The sequence below is a fragment of the Chrysemys picta genome, chromosome 3 (assembly GCF_011386835.1).
Source record: "Chrysemys picta bellii isolate R12L10 chromosome 3, ASM1138683v2, whole genome shotgun sequence".
Taxonomy (NCBI): domain Eukaryota; kingdom Metazoa; phylum Chordata; order Testudines; family Emydidae; genus Chrysemys; species Chrysemys picta.
In genome coordinates this window covers 148,821,332-148,841,562 of record NC_088793.1, presented here as the reverse complement: position 1 = coordinate 148,841,562, position 20,231 = coordinate 148,821,332, and the positions used below count along the sequence as shown (strand labels likewise).

General features: G+C 44.6%; 2 long non-coding RNA genes across 2 annotated transcripts in view; both read left to right on the top strand.

Moving 5' to 3' along the window:
• The first annotated feature begins 2,314 nt into the window (after positions 1–2,314).
• LOC122173580 (uncharacterized) lies at positions 2,315–12,771 on the top strand. The gene is made up of 5 exons (XR_006174155.2): positions 2,315–2,391; positions 2,796–2,946; positions 9,537–9,582; positions 9,711–9,767; positions 12,612–12,771. It is a non-coding gene; the product is annotated as an uncharacterized LOC122173580 (long non-coding RNA).
• Positions 12,772–13,603: 832 nt separating this feature from the next.
• The window catches only part of LOC122173524 (uncharacterized), a 42,874-nt gene continuing 36,246 nt past the window's right edge, over positions 13,604–20,231 (top strand). Inside the window, exons 1-2 of the long non-coding RNA XR_006174044.2 lie at positions 13,604–13,802; positions 15,554–15,658. This is a non-coding gene — a long non-coding RNA (uncharacterized LOC122173524). The remainder of the gene's footprint in view (positions 13,803–15,553; positions 15,659–20,231) is intronic.

Sequence of the window (20,231 nt, the reverse complement as noted above, 5' to 3'; positions counted from 1 at the left end):
AAGGCCCAGCATGTGGCCACGGGGTCTGTTTCATAACCTCAGTCCTATGTGCTTGGGGAGCACAAGTCCAGGCAGGTCTGGGGGCATTGTGGAGTCTCCAGGCAAGGTTGAGCAATTCCCCTGATGTGGCCTCAAGCAGGTGAGTCATTGAATTGTAGCTTCCCTGCTGGACAATGGTTGTTGATGGGTTGTTTAACACCCTGCCGGGGGCAGGGTGTTGGTTACTTTCCCTGCTGTTGCCATATCTGGCTGATTCCCCAACTTACAGCATGTTTTAGTGAAAACCATACAACACAATTCTCATAACTTCATATGCATTAATGATATACATATATGGATGGAGAAATGACTTTCAGAAGATCCTAACCTTTCCCCTGATACATATAAAGCATGCCTTGTAAGGCAAGATCACAATTATGTAAAAATGAGGAATATGGGGGTTACAAGATGCTTCCCCAAAGTATAGTAGGTCACACTCTGTTTGCACTCCTGATGGTTTGGCTCTCCACAAATATCCTAGGCATCACTCGGAAATGGTTGAGACACATCACTCACTTGATCTCAAAACTATCTGCATCCACACAAATGTGGTGTTCCCTTCTTTTACTGTTGAAAATGACTTAACATCAGAAACATAGATCCATGGAAGTGCAGTTGTAGAGAGAGGTGTTTACACTACCGGAATGATTCCCACAGCAGTGCATCTCCAGCAGAAATAACAGTGGTGTGTCCTTTTTTGTGTCTTTGTTAACTTTATATCCCTCCTCTGGGCATTGGTAGATAAGATTCAAGGGAATGAGTTCACTGGCAGGAATTTTAACTGTATATTGTGGAATAGTAACAGAAGGTGAATTTTGAATTTGTAAATGTATTTGCCCTGGAAATCTGATACTAAGAATTATATTCATCCAATCAGAGAAAACAAACATACCGCGTCACCTATGGGGGCAATCAAAACAGCTGAAATGTCGGATACTCAATTTTCACAACAGACTGCTTGTAAATGGACTACAGACCAAGAACTTTTTGGCAAATTTAAAATACTTTTGAGAAAAAAAATTGTGCGTGTGCTATTTACTAACAGAAAAAAGGTGAAATTCACTAAGTAAATGATTTATTATAGTTGTGCCCAGCTGACATATAGTTGTGCCAGTCGGATTTCACCCATTAGAGGGCAGTGGTACACAAACACACACACACACACACACACACCTCCCTCTGCCCCCACAACCATGAAAGCCTCCCTATGCTCCCACAAAAGCCATTGCCTTCAGTCACTTTTAATGTTTTTTCTAGATTCCCTTCAGTTTGTCAACATCTCTCCCATCTTCTATTTGGTTATTCTATGCCCCGATCATCATGGTGTCTTAGGCCCAGATCCTCAAAGATATTTGGAGTTTGGCCCAGATGCTTAAAGATATTTGGGTACCCGAGTGTCTTCCAGAATTAGGATTTTAAACAAGCAGATGTATTCTGGACTTGAGATGCTCATAATCAAATGCAATATCTTGAGCTGCTATCCCCAGGTGAGCACACCAGTTTGCAGAGGCCTCCTTTTTCTATTATTTTCTATTTGTAAACCAACTTGAACTTTAGTGCTGGTGAAGGCATTGTATAAGTTTTACATAGTAAATCTGATATTGGTTAATGGGAACCAATTAATTAAAAAAAAAAAAAGGCAGCCTTGAAATATTTATTTGAGGAAAAAGCCCACAGAAAATTCCACAGTTTGCAAACCAACATAATTTAAAAAATAAGATTTGCCCCACATTTTGGGCATGGTGTCTTTAAGAAACCTGTATGCTGCCTTCAAGCTGTCTAGCTAGTATTGACTCAACGTAAAGCAATTCCTGCAATTGTGTTTCTAAAGAACTGGTGCAAAGTGATATGAAATTAAAATAAATGGCACCATTAAGTGCTCCCCAGGGTCAATAGCACTGACACTTAATGGTCAAAGATGTACAGGAGGCAGCGCTAGGAGCCTCTGCTCTGTCAGAGCCCTATAGACAGACTTCCAGCAAGATTAATTTGCCAGCAGTCTTCATTGTTCCTTTCCAGTAAATAGGGTTGTGGGGGGCGGAGGGGGGGAAATGGTCTCAAATTGATACATTGTTATTTTCACTGGTGTAAAGCCCGGCATGGCCACAACGTGCAATCACTCCATCTCATTTTCCTCCTGCCCTGAAACCTTGACAAGTTCTAACGTCTCCTGCTAAGCTAGTCATTCCCATAACACACAGTTATTAAAGCATTGTTAGGAAAATGAGGGCTTGAAAAGTGGAATGATTTTGACAAGAAAATCTCATTTCTTTCAGGTTCATTTTGCTTGAATTGGAATTGAATTACTTACATTATCTTTTATTTATTTATATTGCACTATGTAGCTAACAGGTGAGTGACCCAGAAATGTTGATTTTAAAGGGTTGGGAACTTCAGTAGTGAACATTTTAGCCTTAAGCCTGGTTAGTGCTGTAATTACTCATATAAGGGGGGGAGGGGGAAACACCAGGGTGATATGGTGCAATTCTCCCTAACCACTCCAACTGGTTAGTCTAATCGCTACAGCTAGCTCCAAAGAGTGAATCACAAAGTTTAAAAAATGTTCAAAATATATATTCAAACAAACAAACAATTTAGCTAGAAAGTTGCTGCCTTAATAGCCTGGTGCAGTGTAGGACAGGACTGAGATGGCAGCTGCTATATGAATGCATCGAAAAACAGAAGTTATTACTTTTTCAACATTTTCAGCTAACTTAATTTGTTTTAACTAACAAGCTTAATTTATTTTACAGCAGCTCTGAAAAAAATCCTAGCTCTCCCTGTGCGTTCAAAGGGGTTCCCCATTCTTGGAGTCCAATCTCGCTGGAGCTCCTGCATGGGAAACATCAGTGCAATGACAACTTCTACTGAGAGTCCTGCTACAGCCATGAAGATAGACGAGCAGTAGTAAGTCTTTCTAAAGACTTCGGAAATTCTGTTTTTATAAAGCGAGTGGGGCGAATCCTGAGAGCGCACCTGCAACTCCCAGTAACTTCACCAGGAATAGCAGGGGCTCAGAATCTCCCAGGAATGGTCTTACTCAGAGGGCTCAGTCCTGCAAACACTTGCACATGGGAGTAACTTTACTCATGTAAGCATCCCCATTGAGTCCAATGAGACCCTTAATGATGCTCAGTAGAAGTGTCTACAGATTCAGGCCTGTAGGTGCGACAAGGAACCCCAACAGTTTTAGTCTAAGACTGGGTCTTGCTCCTGAGGTGCTTTGTGGTGGATCTCATTACTACATGTTCTTTAGTCGAAGATTTTAGGCCTTGTCTATGCTAGGGGTGCTGTAGTGGCATATCTATGCTGCCATAGCTAGGCCATTGTAACCTCCTGGTGCAGAGACAGACTACAGTGACAGAAAGGGGGTTTCCATTGCTAAAGGGATGCCACCTCCCTGAGCAATGGTAGCTAGGTTGGTGGAAGAATGCTCTGTTGACCTAGCTGTGCCTACCCCAGGGGTTAGGTCGGCATAGCAATGTAGCTCTTGGGTATGGATTTTTCACACCCCTGAGCACTGCAGCTATGTTGACCTAAGTTTTAAGTGAAGAGCGGGCCTGAATAGTAAATGTGTTACACATCTACACTGCTACCCTTTTAGGAGTATCCACAGTGCAGCCCTTTCTTTCCCAACTAAGGTGATCAGATGTCCCAATTTTAGAAGGACAGGCCCTATATTTGAGGCTGTGTCTTATATAGGCATCTATTATCCCTCACCCTGTTTCGATTTCACACTTGCTAGCTGGTCACCCTATTACCCGTACAGCCCACCAAACACCATTCTGAACCAGATCAGGCTGATAATCAGATCTTGTATTTCTCTAGCAACTTGCATCTCAAAGTATTGCACCACTTTCTGCAGCACCCTAGGTTTTCCTTGGGAATCTTCCACCCACCTTCTGACCAAAGCCAGTGCTGCTTTGCTTTTGTGTTCTGATGGGACCGCAGCTCAAGATGGCAGGGACTATTAGAAACACTACTTACTGAGCTATTTGTCAGGCTGTTAAATGCCTGCCTGCAGTACGACCTTAGATATTCAGTTTCTTTGTACTGATTATTTTTGACTAATCAGCCCTTCTCACTACTTCTCCCCTTGGCCTCCCTCAATTTTTTTTCCCTTAGGGGTCTCTGTACTGGAGTGGCATGCACCAATGGGGAAAAACAGAGATGACAAGTGGAAATTTTACTGGTACCATTACATCAGAGCAGGCCTTCAATTAGCAGCTCTGAAGGGAAGAAAATCAATTCTGCTTGTATCTGTTACAGACACACGAGAGGGATGCTAAACAGATGGAGACCGTTCTTCATTAAAGGGAAAGGTGTTTTCTCTAACCTTGTAAAGGTTTCTAATCGAACACTCTCCTTCATTTTATGAGCTGTTCAGCAGAGTGAGGGCATCCAAAAACATCAGAAAGCAGGAGAGGAGCATGGAGGAAGCAAGATCTTTTTTAGTTGCCTGTAACGTGCTGCTTAATTTTAGTCTGTTAGTCTTGTTCCTGAGAAGGAGAGCTAATTTTTATTAATTGCTCTGCTTTGGCTTATGTTAGATTTCATTGGGGATTTGGCTAGGATCCCACGTGTCTTGCAGAAAGTGCCATGTGATCTTTACCAAGGGGGTCGGGCCTTGGTTTTACCTCTGATCTGAAAGATGGCACCTCAAGCTGCACAATGCTGCTGCTTATCCTGGTTTCTCCAGAGCAGCCCTGATTTTTAGAATGGCTTTGACCTGTCCAGTCTTGAAGGAGCTGCCCTTCATTTCACTGCAGTGGAAACATGGCATTGTAGTAAGTCTTGCAGAGCAGATTTGGTTCTCCCTGCTCCCGTGCCTCTTCTCCAGGATCACAAGAGGTTTCCAAAGCACTTTTCTCCCTCCTCCAATTTCTTTTTCAAACGGCAAAAGTTGAACCATGCCACCAAACCACTTACTCCATTTAAAGGTGGTAGTATTTTGTCTGCTCAGCTGGATGGGTCTGTGGGAATAGCCAGTTTCCAGACCATCAAGGCTTCTTCCATTTGGATAAGAGGCCACTCAGGAATTCCCCCAGAGAGTATGGGAAATGTCTAAGATACCATTAGGGTTTAGTTATTAAGAGGAAGATACTTGCAACAAAGACTCCTGGGAGCTGGCTGTTGAGAAATGAGCCATTGTACTGTCTGCCTGCATGATGCGGTCCTGTCAGAAAATCATTGTTAAGAAAACAGCAAGTGTTGAAGTGACTCAAATGCCTATATTCCAGTCCCAGGTTTCTGTGCTGTCTCTCCCCAGGGCTGCAAGACCTACATGGTTTCTGTTTCATGACATTCCCTCCCTCCTTGTCTACTGCTCAGGGTACTATGTGTTAGGCATTCATGAGCCTCGCTTCCCTAAACGCTCTGTGCTGGTTGGTCTCGCAGGGTTTGAGGTAAGCATAAGAGGCACAGAGAGACATAAATGTACTAGGGAGATGAGTAAAGCGATACAAATAGAGCTGGTCAGGAATTTTTTCAATGAAACAATTTTTGATCAGAAATGCCAATTAGTCAAAACAAACAGGTCACCAATTAGGATTGATTTCCACAAATCTCCCAACTTGAAAACACACTGAATTAAAAAACAAACAAAAAAACCCCACACAAAACAACTAAATATTTCTTTGACATTTTCAGAGTGAAAAATTCTGATTTTCCAATTTGAAATGACTTTTTGTTTTGAAATCTAAGCTTTAAAATCTAAGACTAAATAAAAGGCTTTTTTAAAAAACGGGCAAAATTGAAACAAACATTTTGATTGATCCAAACTGAATGTTTAACATTTTTTTTCTCCAGTTCATGGAAACTTCAAGACTGATTTTTCATCCCAATGTAAGGGGGTGGAGGAAGAAAATGTCAAACTCTCAAAACTCTGATGGACAGGAAAACTGTTTTCTGCCCAACTCTAGAAATGAAAGCCCAATAGGAGGAGTGAGTAAAAGAGTGCCTAAGTGATATAAGAACTTAAGACAACTTTGCTATCATTTGTATGGAGATCATCAGACCCAAGTACATTTGCTATAGGAGATAATGGTCACAAAAATATATAACATGGCAGCTGTCATAGGGTTCACACAATGCTAGTGGCCACCTCCTGCTGGCCATCCTGGGGATTAGCTCTAGTCAGGTATTGCACCCTCCCCTGGTGGTGTTTCTCCTGTCCTGTCCCACCTTGCAGCCCTTCTTGCTTCAGCAACTGAAGCCTCCTCTTCTTGACTCAGCCCTCCAGCCAGATCACCATACATGTTCCCCTCCTTTCTGGGGTATAGTCATTCAAAGTCTCTGTCACTCCCACAGTGATCCAGGTAGTCTTCCAATTCACTGCCCTGCTGGTGCCACTTCCCCAGTAGCTAGTAGGGGAACCCAGGCCTGCCCTCTACTCCAGGATCCTGTACAGGGGTCCTCTGGTTAGCCACTAAGGCCTGTACGGCTATTACTTGCTGCCATTCCCCTAAGCCTTCTCCTACCTTCCTGGTTCCCCCCCCCTTTGGGTTTATCAGCCTCCCAGCTCTCTCCTCCCAGGGAGTGACTCCAGCCTGTTTTCCTGAGCCCCATTCTGTTACCAGCTTCCTGGTTTATATAGGCCATGCCTGTCCCTGTCCAGCTGATCCTCATGTTTAATTAATCAATTCTTGCTCCCTGGCTCCTCCTCCAGGTGCAGCCCAGGTAGTTAATTGGGCCTATTTACCCTCTCAGGGCCAGTGTGGGGATTACATCCCATCACAGCCCCTAATTCAAATGCATCTTGGATACATTAATGAATTTATCCTCACAACCCCCGTGAGATGGGTAATTATCATTATTCCTGTTTTACACATTGGGATCTAGAGCAATTGAGTGGTTTATCTGAGGTCACACTGGAAATCGCCCACAGAATAGGGAACTGAGCCCAGATTACTTGAGTATCAAGCCAATGATTTAAAGACTACATCATCCTTCCTCCCTATTTTTGCTCTCACACTGACATAAAGGAGAAGTAACTCCACTGAAATCAGTGGAGACATTGGTGTAAAATGGGTGTAATCTATAGGAGGCCCTAAGTCCTTTAAGTCAGACATAAAACTGAGGGTCTGACTTGTGGCCATTGAAGACTCATACTTTCTCCTCCTATAAAAGAAAGGGTGCTAGCTCTGGAAACTTTCCCTCCCCCAAAATAGATGTGTGTTAGCCCAGTGTTCAGGTAAAATTCCAACCTGAGCAATTTAATTCTGTCTCTAAACTCCACATGCAGGTTCAGCTTGGCATAAAATTCTTCAATTCAAGTCCTAAAAAACTCTACAGCAATGCTGTGCTCTGTTAAATAGCTGCTGTGTCCAGCCCTGAGGTGGCTGCTCTTGAGTGAATTTATTCTTGTATATGGAATAGTTTGTAAAGAACTTTGGGCTCCTTCAAGATAAAAAAAAAAACACACTACAGAAAAGTAAGATATTTGTTACTGATACAAGGGATCTCTTGTGTAAAGAACAGCCATCCTGCCCCAGAGAAATTTGGAAACTGTCCTCCCACCAAAATGACCTTTTTATTTTTTTCTTGGTTTATTTTTGATGACTCGGTAGAACAGTCCTGAAAGGATTGAGAGACCATTTGTAAGATGTGAATGCTTTGGTGAGGGCATTTTTACATTGCCCAGTACAAACAACATTTCCAAAAGCCCAGACATAGATCCCTCCCTGGTGTATCAACAAGAGGAAGTGGCCCCAGATTACTTCTCATGGACCTTAGAGCTACAGGAGGGATGTGAAACAGACACAGTAAATCCATACACCTTCAGTGGGTAGCTTCTCTGTCTTCTTTTTTGACACCCTTTCACTTCATTTTCACTCCAGCCTATCCTGCTTCTCTTCTACTGATTGCCTTCCCATAGAGTAGTTTTGTTTTGCTGATGGTGGTTTGCTGATGGTCCATCAATTCCAGAACTAAACAGGTGGCAAATCCTATTGAAGGAACAAATCACAGAAGGAAAAGGACCATTAGATGCTCCAGGCCATCTCCCTGAGAGCATGAGAGGACTGACAATCATCCAATCTCATCCTGGTGTAACTCCACAGACTTCAATAGAGTTATGTCTGAGAGAGGATTTTGGCCTAACATATCTGCTGCTATTCTCTGGGTGTGAAGTGAGCATGAATCCTTTGCCTGATCTAATAGTAGGTCACAGTTCAACTTTGAGGAGGGGTGGGGAGGTTTTTGTCACCAAGGATGGAACGTTTGCCTCTTATTCTCTGCAGGCACCAGCCAGGAGGATTTAAAATGTAAAATGACATTTCAATGTTTAAGAATAGCAAGTAATTTGGTGGCTCTAATAGAAATGCTTCCAGTCCTTTAGCAATGTGTTCCAGACCTTCATAACACTGCCTATAAAATTGCCTTTGGATTCCCTGCCTAATATTCCAACCTTTCTCTCATTCAGCAAAACACAATAGCTTGCTCTAAGCCTCCCTGGGAGGATGGCTAACAGCACATTTACTAGACACTTCAAACATTTGATCATATTTCTCCTGAGTATATTTAATATCTGTTAATGCCAGCAGCCCGGCCTGATCGAAAAGCCCGCATTGCTGGGAAAATTGTTTAATATAAAAGACGACGCAGGTAAGCAATCACTTACTGCTGTCTTTTTTGGAAATGGATAGGTGATCACCGATGCCCCCCCTTCCTCTTCCACCAACTGCTCCCCCTCCCAAGCCCTATCCATTACCAGTCTTGCTGCTGTGTGCTCCTCTGGATGCATTAGAGCCGTTATTCTAAGTACATAAGAGATGCCAGGAACAGTTTCGGGTTTCCTGCCTCATCAAACTAAACCTGATCTGTAAAAAATTAATACACCCAAAAGGAACAGTTAAAAGCATCTCCAATCAATTAATGCTGAACCAGAGGCAAGAAGGGTCGATTTGTTAAAGGAAACCCAGCCCAGCTCAGGCTGAACAGAACTCAGGAGGCTGCAGGTGGAGTTTTGGCCAATGAGACAAGCCCAAATGCTTTGAAGGTGGGTGTGATGCTGGCAGACCCCGGGTGCCAGCTCATGGCCAGGCTTTAGGCCTAAGCTCACCACTGACAAATTCATTGCTGGAAACTAGTCTGTTTCACCTGTGTGTTGGGATGGTGAAGATGGGTATTAAACTTATAACAATGTGTTTATCGGTTAGATGTTATCGGATGCTTGTAAGTTGTTCCAGGCGTTAACCTCACTTATAACATCTTTATCACATGCCATAAGGTAATATTTAGGTTTTTGCTTTGTAAATGTTTGGTCTGAAACTGTGAACTCAATCAGGAGCATTCATCTCTTGCTTATCAAGAAGAAGGCCTAGAAAAAGGCCTATGGAAACTAAATGGGCCATTGTGGGACATAACAATACAAAGACTTTATCAATTGTCCTTTCACACCGAGGGCTCGTCCTATCAGCTTGATTTCTGGAAGAAGGAAATAAAAATAGCTGACAAGAAAATTTTTCATCTCTCTCTTACTCTTTGGACTCTCACAGGGTCAGAGGTATGAAACAGAAGCTGAGATCCCCAGAGTCAACTTGGGTAAGCCCTAAAAGATATTCAGAGCTGACAGATTACTATAACTCTGTCACCCTTTAAAACCATAGCCTGTAACTCATTTGTGTATATATGTTTGCCTGCTTTAACCTTCTCTCACTTCTTTTTCCTAGTTAATAAATCTTCAGTTATTACTTTGGTGAGAGATCTAAGGTACAAACTGACCTGGGGTAAGTGACTGGTCTCTTGGGACTAAAAGCAACCTGAATATTTTGTGATCTTTGGTGTACAGCAACCAACTATCACTAAGTCCAGCTTGCTTGGGAGGCAAGATAGACTGAAATGCCCAAGGGACTGTCTGTCAAGGCCAGTGTAACCACTAGGCGAACTAGATGGCCGCCTAGGGCGCCAAGATTTGGGGGCGCCAAGAAGCGGTGCCTAAAAATTTTTTTTTTACACTATTGCTCCCGGCGGGGGGATGGGCCACTTGCAGCCATGTTAGCACCTACCTCTGCGGGCGTCCTCTGCAACCACGGACCCTGCCGCCTCCCTCTGCCACGCCCCACATCACTGCCCGCCCGCAGCCCCCCACCAGCCTGGAGCCGCCTCCTCCCCGAGCCCCCAGGCTGCCGCATCGCTCCCTAGCCCGCTCCCTCCGGCTCTGGCAGTCCCGGACCCCCTGCCGCAGCAGCGGCTGCTGCCCAAGGGCTGCCGGCTGCAGATCGGAGCTGGTGACATCAGCCCACCTGCAGCTGGCCCTATTGAAAGCAATGCAGTGGCGGGAGGGAGAGCGGGGTGCAGGAAAGGAAGAGGAGACCATGGCCACCGGTCCACCTGCGGATGTGGATCATGGCCCTGCCAGAGGATACAGGGTTAAAGAGCTGCAAAAGTGTAACCACCCTCAGCACGTGCCACCTTCCAAGGCTTCATCCCCATCTATCCCTGCAGCCCTGTGGAGCTGGTAAATAGAGCCCCATTTGGGGGGAAACTGAGGCAGAGAACAGGGACGTGACTTGCCCAAGGTAACCTGGGGAGTCACAAAGGAGATCAAGGCTCCTAGTTCTGCACTGGCTCAGACCATTAGACCAGAGGCCTTCAAGCCCTGAGCTCTGCACCTGCCCACACAAGGTATTAATCTGGGATTCAGGGGCAGCACACTGCTAGTTTTTAGTGAAGAAACACGGCTGTCTTGAGCCCTTATGGCAACAAGGAAAATCTTCCAAAGGTGATGGGCGTCTAGCCGACACAGTTCTGTCTGCTTGAGTCTGCAGCCAGCCTGGGACAACGGCTCTAGGAAATGCGGCAGTAACTGTTAAGTCTAATTATGACACCGTCAGAGCCAGATTTTCATGTAACATGGGTGACCAGTTGCGTGGTGCACAACCACTGCAAGTGTGCGAGCAACTCAGGTTAAGTGCAGCTGAACCCTGCGCAGGCTGCAGCATCCAAGAGATTTTTGTTCTCCCACTGAATGACAGCAGATGCACCAGTAACTATATTAGGTAGAAGTTTAGTGACCACATTAGGGCCATATCCTCCCCACTCCCAGCATTGGGCCAACTGCCCCTCATCATTTTCCTGATTGCTTGTATTGTTATTGATGGGAGATCTGCTGTGGATTGAGGGGTGCATATGGACCTGCCTTTGCAGGTTCAGTCTTGGACCAGCATTCAGAATAAATTGCCCTGAGTTTCAGAAGTACTGAGAACCCTGGAGTTCCCACAGACATCGGGGGAACCGCAGGTGCTCAGCATCTCTGAAAATCAGGCCCAGAATGACACTGACGCCTCTGCCCTGGGCCAGAGCTCTCCGAGTAAGGGTCTTCAGCAGCGATTGGCGTGGGGCAGAGTAAAGCAACCAGGATGGTCATGATGGAGGCTGGAACTCTCTCCTCGCCTCACACCTGTGGGGAAGACAGGCCTTCAGACACCCCCTCCCGCCTGCATTGCACTTTCCAGCCCAGCAGCAAGGAACCATTTCACACCTTAGCGCTGGGGGCAGCTGAAGCCCATAATGGGGAAGTAACTTGCCTGAAGTCATCCAGTGAGTTGGCACCAGGGTGGAGAATAGAAGCCAGATCCTGACTCCCAGCTCTATACTCTGATCCCCAAAACAGCCCTTTCCAGATCCATGGGGCAGGGGGGCAGGAGGGACTCTAGCCACGTGCAGGAGACCCAAGGCCATTTATTTTCATTAAATATGTAGACTAAATAATGAAATTAATAAATTTTCAAGCCAAACATGTATTAATTCTAATGAACAATGCCACATTATGCAGTATTCATTTTTGAAAGTTTATAATAAGCGATGGTCCGGGGGGAAAAAGGGGGGTACAAGGTGGAAGTTTCGCCTCAGGCGCAAAATATCCTTGCACTGGCCCTGCTGTCTGTGACTCCATGGTAAGACTATTATAGTGCTTCAGGAGTTCCCATTTGTTACTATGTTGGTGAAATCTAATAGAACATACAACCAGTTTGAGGTCTCTGCTCTGCTTCTTGACAGTCTGTCTTGAGGTTGGCACTCACAGTTGTGAGCCACTCCAGACAACATGACAGTGGGTAATCACCTGGAGATGGGGTTTCAGTTGGTGACATGTGAACTTCACCTGTTCATTGGTCCAGTCTGGATGACCCCCCAAATTGTTCACGCCCAAAAAGATGCTCTTACCAAGTTTTCAGCAAAGCTGGGAATAGTTTTTCTGGCTGGTATTATGGCTCTTCTGCCTTTGTTCCTGGCTAATACTGGAGTGAAGATACGGTGGGCAACCTCAAGTAAAGAATGCAGCCGGTGCCCAAAAGGGATCTGCATATTTACTCTAGCAGCATGTCATAGTGTGGCCAATCCCAGTGGTTCAAATAACATAAGTCAGGCCTCAAAAATAAAGACATTGTGGCAAAAATCATAAGATTTAAATTCAATAATAATGTTGGGGTCTTTTTCTTTGCCTCCTGGTTTCTGAGGCTTTTGGCTGCACTCAGGTCTTGTTTTCAAACTTTTCTTCATAACCATGAGAAATAGAATTTAATAATAATAAAAAAATAAGCTGATATTGTTGCATAATCTTTTGTCTCCAGGAGATGGGGCTTTAAAAAAATACCAGCTCTTGTCATTTCATCACAAGTCCCACAAGAGCTGGCAACACTATCGTTGCAAGATGAAAGAAAAACTGAACTAACTCACTGGACTCTGGTCCTGGAAACCCTTGGCTGTCTTTGCTCAGATCAGTGGCCTTCAGAAGATGGGAACTGACCCCTCTTTTGTTCCCTAAGAATTTCCTGCTTCCTGACTTCTGACCGCTACTGAACTCCCTATTCAGATTTACTCTTTGACAAGAGACTTTCCAACCAGGTTCTCCTGATAGCTGGTACTTTAAATCTAAGCGGGACAACCAAGCACAGCCCTATAGTGGTCATTTTGCCTTTGATGGCTATTGCTTCAGGCTGAGCCTTACTCCCTTCCTGCTTCTAAGAATTTAGATCCCTTTATGTCCTATCTCTTGTCTTTTTTCCTGATCTCTGTTGAGATGCTACATCCTGTGACAGGGGGTGCTATTAGCAGCTACAAATAGAGCCACCTTTGGGAGCCACTTAGAAGAATTCACAGGGCACTGGGTGTAGTTAGAGCAGGAGGGAGTTAGATAGTCTGATTGGGTTTGAATGTTTAGCGGGGATTGTTGGCACCCGTCTAGAGGTGGATGAGCTAGTCAAGTAATTAGCTGACCAACTGAACAGCTGGGAGAAGAAAGCAAGCAGGATAAAAGGCTGAGCTAGGGCACTGGGGTGTTCTTCCTATTCTCTACTGTGTTGCACTTGAAGTATAAGGCAAGAAATAACAATAAAATCAGTTGCTGAAGGTGCCCTGGCAGGGCGTGTGCTGCTCAATCACTGGGAGGGCTTACCAGTCAGAGGTTTCTAGGGCTGGATAACTTGCTTATACATCCTTGTAGCCAGGGAGCGCAGAGACAAGCAAAAGTGATAGACAAATGGTGGGAGGCAATTGATTCAATAAACCACCTTTTAAGCTTGGCTTGAGATCAGTGCTTTTATCCAAACTGATGTAGCCCTCTGCCCCCACCCACTATCAAATTGATAGAGTGCCTGTACTTTAGGATGGTGTTTCCTCCCATAGGGTGGAGGGACTGTGGAAGTCTGGAAGGACAGGTTGAATGGTGACCTCTGGGAGGATGGCTGCTTTGACAAATGCAGCTTTTTCACTCTAGTGCAGATCTCTCTGGAAGCGACTCAGTGGGAAGCTCCATTCTTAAGGTATCTGTTTATTACAATAAGCATGTGTAGAGCCTTATTTATTCTTTACATTATGGCAGCACTATTGTGCTGGCCACTTACAAACTTGCAATAAGAGACAGTCCTTTCTCCAAAGAGCATATGGTCTAAATAGACAAGATAGTTAAAGGGTGAGGGGGGGAAACTAAGGCACAAGAGATGCCCTGCACTAGGATCTGAAAATATGCCAGTCCCTTCTATAAAACAGTGTTTAAACATAGTATCAGAGGGGTAGCTGTGCTAGTCTGAATCTGTAAAACATTTTTAAACATAGTTCTTGAAACAATTGGCTTAATGTCATTTCAATCCCCTAAATCCTGATTGGGCCAAAATATCCTCTCCCTTACAGTGGGGTCACTTCACTGAAGTCAATGGGATTGTGCAGGTGTAGCTGAGGAAAGAATTTGGCCCTGGTGCTGTAGTTGCTCTTTAGGTGGGCTGACATGTTCCATCCCTTGCACAGGAGAGTGGTGAACACAGAAAACCCCTGTTGCTGAGATGTGAAGAACACAAACTGCGTCTCCCACCTCGGCTTAGTCATCAGAATAGTCCATGCAGAGACTCCTTTCAGGATTGGCAGCCTCCTTCTCTGGAAGTCAATTTGCTTTGGGCAGGGGGAGTCCATGTGTACTCACCTGGTACTTTGGCTGTGGGTACAACTGGTACTTAGATCTTTACAAGGGGTCCCATGGAAGAGAAACTGTGGAAACTCTATTCAGCCTTTAGGGAGGAAGCTTCTTAGCCCACAGTAGCCACATTGCCTGCAGTGGAGATGTGCAACGATCCCAACTCTTGCCCATGTTTTATTTGAATTTGGAAATAACTCATCCCCCCTTGCAGCCCTCCACCCCACCCTTTTTCACTCCCTTCTGCCTCAGGCATCATGCAACCTTCCTTCCAGTCAGTGGTGGCTCCAGGCACCAGCGCTCCAAGCGCGTGCCTGGGGCAGCAAGCCGTGGGGGGCGCCCTGCCGGTCCCTGCAAGGGCGACAGTCAGGCAGCCTTCGGTGGCATGCCTGCAGGAGGTCTGCCAGTCCCGTGGATTCGGCGGCGGGTACACCAAAGCTGTGGGACCGGTGGACCCCTGCAGGTATGCCGCCGAATCCGCGGGACCGGGGACCTCCTGCAGGCATGCCGCTGAAGGCAGCCTGCCTGCCGTGCCTGGGGTGGCAAAAAAGCTAGAGCCGCTCCTGCTTCCAGTTGAGAGGGAGTGGAGGCTGGAGCTGGCTGAAGAAAAGCCCATCGAGGCCAAACCTGGCACTCATCAGAAGAGGTGTCTGGAGCATTGCAAAGATCTGTCCCCTCCATCAGTAGCTAGGTATGCTGCTATCAGTAGCAGGGTGGCACTCAGAATTTGAATGCGGGTCCCCTGCATGCTGAATTGCAGGCCAGTTCCTGAAAGGACTTTGGAAATTAACCACAGCTCTATGGGGAGTTTTCAGACCTCATGTATTCTATAGAACAACTGACATAAACTGTGCTTAAAGCACAGGCCAGTGTCTTTGTTACATTTACCCAAGTTGAACACCGTGAATGACACACTCATCCCTGCAGTCAGGTGTAGGGGACAGTGTGGGTTAGTCTTGTCCCTGCTACTATACAGGAATACAGTGTGTGATGCGCTTTCAGTTTAATACAAAATAAATATTTTCATAACCTATCAAATTCCTCTAATATACTTATCTGGGAGAACACAGAGATTAAAGAAGTCCTGCTAATTCTTTTATCTTTCAGATACAGTGCTGGGAACAAAGGCACCCAAACCTTGGACTGTTTGCAAGAGGAAACAGATACAATTTGTGCCAGAGGTTTGGCAGCTGGGTTTACTCAGAGCTTCAGGTAAGCTTCTTTCCCTAGATTGTTCAGTTTCTCAGTTTGTGCCGTTCCTCAAGGCGATGTAAGGATTACACAGATGAACACACACTCAATTCTCTGCCTCACTGCCACAAAACTTGCAGGCAAGAAGGAACATAAGCAGCTGGATCAGTCCTGAGGTTCATTTAGTCCAATACCCTGTCTCTGACAATGGCCAGCTCCAGATGCTTCAGAGGAAGGTGTTAGGCTGCCACAATAGGCAGATGTGGGGAGCAGATTATCCCACATTAGGTCTCATCGTGGTCTCTAATAATTGGAGATTTGCTTAAACTCTGAAGTATGAGGTTTTATGTCCCTTCTGCAATGTTTGTTAAAATTAATTATGACAGCTCTGGAGTTCTTGATCTCCATATAAATATCCAGTCCTTTTCTGAATCATGCTTTGTTCTGGCCTCAACAACTTCCCATGGCAATTAATTCCACGTTCTAATTACAAGTTGTGTGAAAATTTCTTTTGATCAGTTTTGAGTTTTCCACCTTTTAATTTCCTTGCATGTTCCCTGGTGTTATGAGGCAGGGAGAACCGGAGCTCCTGATCTATCTTCTCTAGACCATTCATTATTTTATCTGCTTTTATCATGTCCCCTTTTATTAATCTCCTTTGTGTAAAGGAACATGCCCAATCTTTTGTCGTATAAGAGTTTTTCCAGGTCCTTGATCATTCTTGTTGCCCTTCTCTGAAATGCCTCTAGTTCCACAATACGCTTTTTGAGATGTATGACAAGCACTGCCTGCAATGTTTCAGATGAGGCTCCACCATTGATTTATATAAAGGCATATGGTGCACTATTTCAGTCTTGAATCCTGATGCCTTTTTAGGCTTTTTGTTGTTGTTGTTGTACCTCAGCTGCACATTGAGCTGTCTACAGTGATGTCCAGGTTCATGTCTGGAGCTGTTACAGTTAATTTAGAACCCTGTAAATAGCACAGGGCTGGAAATGGTTTTCCCATTCCAAAAACTTTGAGATTTCAAAAAAATGTCTTGTTCTGCATCAGGGCAGAACCAAGAGACTTGAAGCAGGCAGACACTAGACTTGAACCTCGGTCTCTTGTATTGGAAGGGAGTGCCCTGACCACCAGGCTATTTGCGTGTCCCCCATGAAATGCTGTGATCTCGTCTAATCAGTATTTTGTATTGCAAAATGCCTGTCCACCTCTACCTGTAAAATGTCCTGGTAGTTTAAAGTTTTCCCTCCAATGTGCATTACTCTGCATTTATCAACATTGCATTTCATTTGCGGTTATGTTGCCCGTTCACCTAGTCTGTTTAGGTCCCTCTGAAGTTTCTCATGGTTCTCTCTGGTCCTGACTCACCTCAATAACTTTGTGTTATCTGCAAATGTTATTGCTTCATTACCCATGCCCCTTTCCCAAATTATTAATGAACATATTAAACAACACAGGATCTAAGATGGAACCTTGCTGCACCTACTAATCACCTTTTGCCATGATGAAAATTTGACTGCTTTGCTTTCTGTCTCCTACCCAGGGTTTGAGCCAGACAATAATTTGCTTCTCACCACATGGTGACTTAGCTTCAGTGGCTCTCAACCTTTCCAGACTATTGTACCCCTTGCAGGAGTCTGATTTGTCTTGTGTACCCCAAGTTTCACCCCACTTAAAAACTACTTGCTTACAAAATCAGATAGAAAAATACAAAAGTATCACAGCCACTATTATTGAAAAATGTCTTACTTTCTTATTTTTACCATATAATTATAAAATAAATCAATTGGAATATAAATATTGTACTTACATTTCAGTGTATAGTATATAGAGCAGTATAAACAAGTAATTGTATGAAATTTTAGTTTGTACTGACTTCGCTAGTGCTTTTTCTGTAGCCTAATGTAAAACTAGACAAATATCTAGATGAGTTCATGTACCCACTGGAAGACCTCTGCATACCCCCCAGGGGTACATGTACTCCTGGTTGAGAACCACTGCTTTAGTAACTTCTTGTCCAGGACATTGTCTAAGGCCTTTTGGAAGTCTTAATTAATTAGGTAAACTGGTTCTCCTTTATCCACTGTTTTACTGATATGTTCAAAGAATTCTAAGAAATTAGTAAAATACAATTTTCCTTTTCAGAAATAGTGTTGGTTAGACTTGCTCAGATTATGATCTTCCAGGTGTTTTGTTGTTTTGTTTTTAAGGACTACTGGACTGAAATGTTTTCAGCCTAGCCAAATGGCTCCTAAAATTGGCCACAGGTGGAACTGCTGACTCCAAGCACCCTTTCACCTCTGCCCCAGTGCTGAGCATGTTGCCTCCACAGCCCACCCAGGGCCTGCTGGCCTGAAGAAAAGATTGACATAAGAACATAAGAACATAAGAAAGGCCGTACCGGGTCAGACCAAAGGTCCATCTAGCCCAGTATCCTGTCTACCGACAGTGGCCAATGCCAGGTGCCCCAGAGGGAGTGAACCTAACAGGCAATGATCAAGTGATCTCTCTCCTGCCATCCATCTCCATCCTCTGACAGACAGAGGCTAGGGACACCATTCCTTACCCATCCTGGCTAATAGCCATTAATGGACTTAACCACCAGGAATTTATCCAGTTCTCTTTTAAACTCTGTTATAGTCCTAGCCTTCACAACCTCCTCAGGTAAGGAGTTCCACAAGTTGACTGTGCGCTGCGTGAAGAAGAACTTCCTTTTATTTGTTTTAAACCTGCTGCCTATTAATTTCATTTGGTGACCCCTAGTTCTTGTATTATGGGAATAAGTAAATAACTTTTCCTTATCCACTTTCTCCACATCACTCATGATTTTATATACCTCTATCATATCGCCCCTTAGTCTCCTCTTTTCCAAGCTGAAGAGTCCTAGCCTCTTTAATCACTCCTCATATGGGACCCATTCCAAACTCTTGAACAACCATGTTCATCATTGCCATCTGCTGAATGGAAGATGCAGGAGGCTTGGAAAGAGTGTATATTTGCCATAATACTACCACAGAGTATAAATCTTTAACTCCTGTGGTAAAGCCCAAAATCTATGAATGATGCTCCCAGCATCAACTACAAGGAGATATTAAGAACATAAGAATGGCCATACTGGGTCAGAGCAATTGTCCATCCAGCTCAGTATCCTGTCTTCCCACACAGGCCAATGCTAGATGCTTCAGTGGGCTTCAGAGGGCTTCAGAACAGGGCAATTATTGAGTGATCCATCCACTGTCATCTAGTCCCAGCTTCTGGTAGGCAGAGGTTAGGGACATCTAGCATATGGGTTTGCATGCCAGACCATCTTGGTCCATTGATGGACCTATCCTCTATGAATTTATCTAATTTTTTTTGAACCCAGTTATACTTTTGGCCTCCACAACATCCCCTGGCAACAAATTCCACTTTTGTTTGTTTTAAACTTGCTGCCTGTTCATTTCATTGGGTGATCCCTGCTTCTTGTGGGGTAAATGTTGGAGAGCACTGCCTGGTACCTTTCCCCAGCATCATCATCACAATACTTCTGTAGTACTCCCAGTATCTGTTGGCTCAGAGAGTGCGGGACCTCAGTAATTAGGACATTAACTCTTTTCACCTTTCAATGAGTGGTTTCTAACCATAACTACATGTAATAGGGCTAGTTCTTTAGGCTTTTGTGACTGGTCAGCCAGGCTCCCACTTCCTGCCTTAGTGTGCTGGGCCCTGGCACACAGCCACTATCTATCCCATTACTCCGTACATATGCTAACCCGTCATAGGGTTCAAGCTTGAGCTGTGGAACAGCTGAACCTTCATAGCAGGCTAGTGACCACTGCAGAATCAGAGGTGAAGGAGACGGGCTGCTCCAGCTGAGGACTTAGCTTAGTGACTTAGCCCAAATACTCAAAAAGGTTGGAGACCACTACTCCAACTAACTGCATCTCTCTCATTGGCAGGAGCTGAGTTCTGCCATGGGGCTGTTACACAGAGACATGTAGGATGATAGCTTTATTGGGGGATCAGCTATTTGCTCAGGAGGCTCTGGGATGTAGCAGTTCCTTGGGCACCATAGATGTATTTACAGTATTTAAAGGTCAAGCAATCTTTCTATTTCCCTGTTTGCTACAGAGGGTTTTGTTGAACATTCTCATTACTCCTTGTGGTATTTTTTTGGTTTAAGAGGATTTCTCTGTGCGACTCTAGTTATTAGGATGTGGTGAGTGTGCAGTGAATGTGTTATTACTGTAACAAGCTTCTTCTCATAGCAGATATTTATTTTAAGTGTTGGAAAGCTTTTAATTTGGATGCAAGTGTGGAGGTGCAGAATAGATAGGGTAGGTGGTTTGGAATGAGGAACAGGAACAGGGGAGGACGACTTGTAAGAAAGGCACAGGAGTGGTAGTTAGGAGCTGTGGGGTCTGGTCCTGCCTCTATCACTGGCTTACTGTGTGACCTTCAGCAAGTCCCTTCACCTCTCTAGCCTGAATTTTCCCCTGTGGATGGGAGGGAACTGTGAGAACTGGCCATGGAACTGTGAGAGTTGAAACTTATAAATTTTTCTCCTGGTGCAGTTTGCCCCCTAACCTGTAGATGTGCTGAGAGCAGCAAA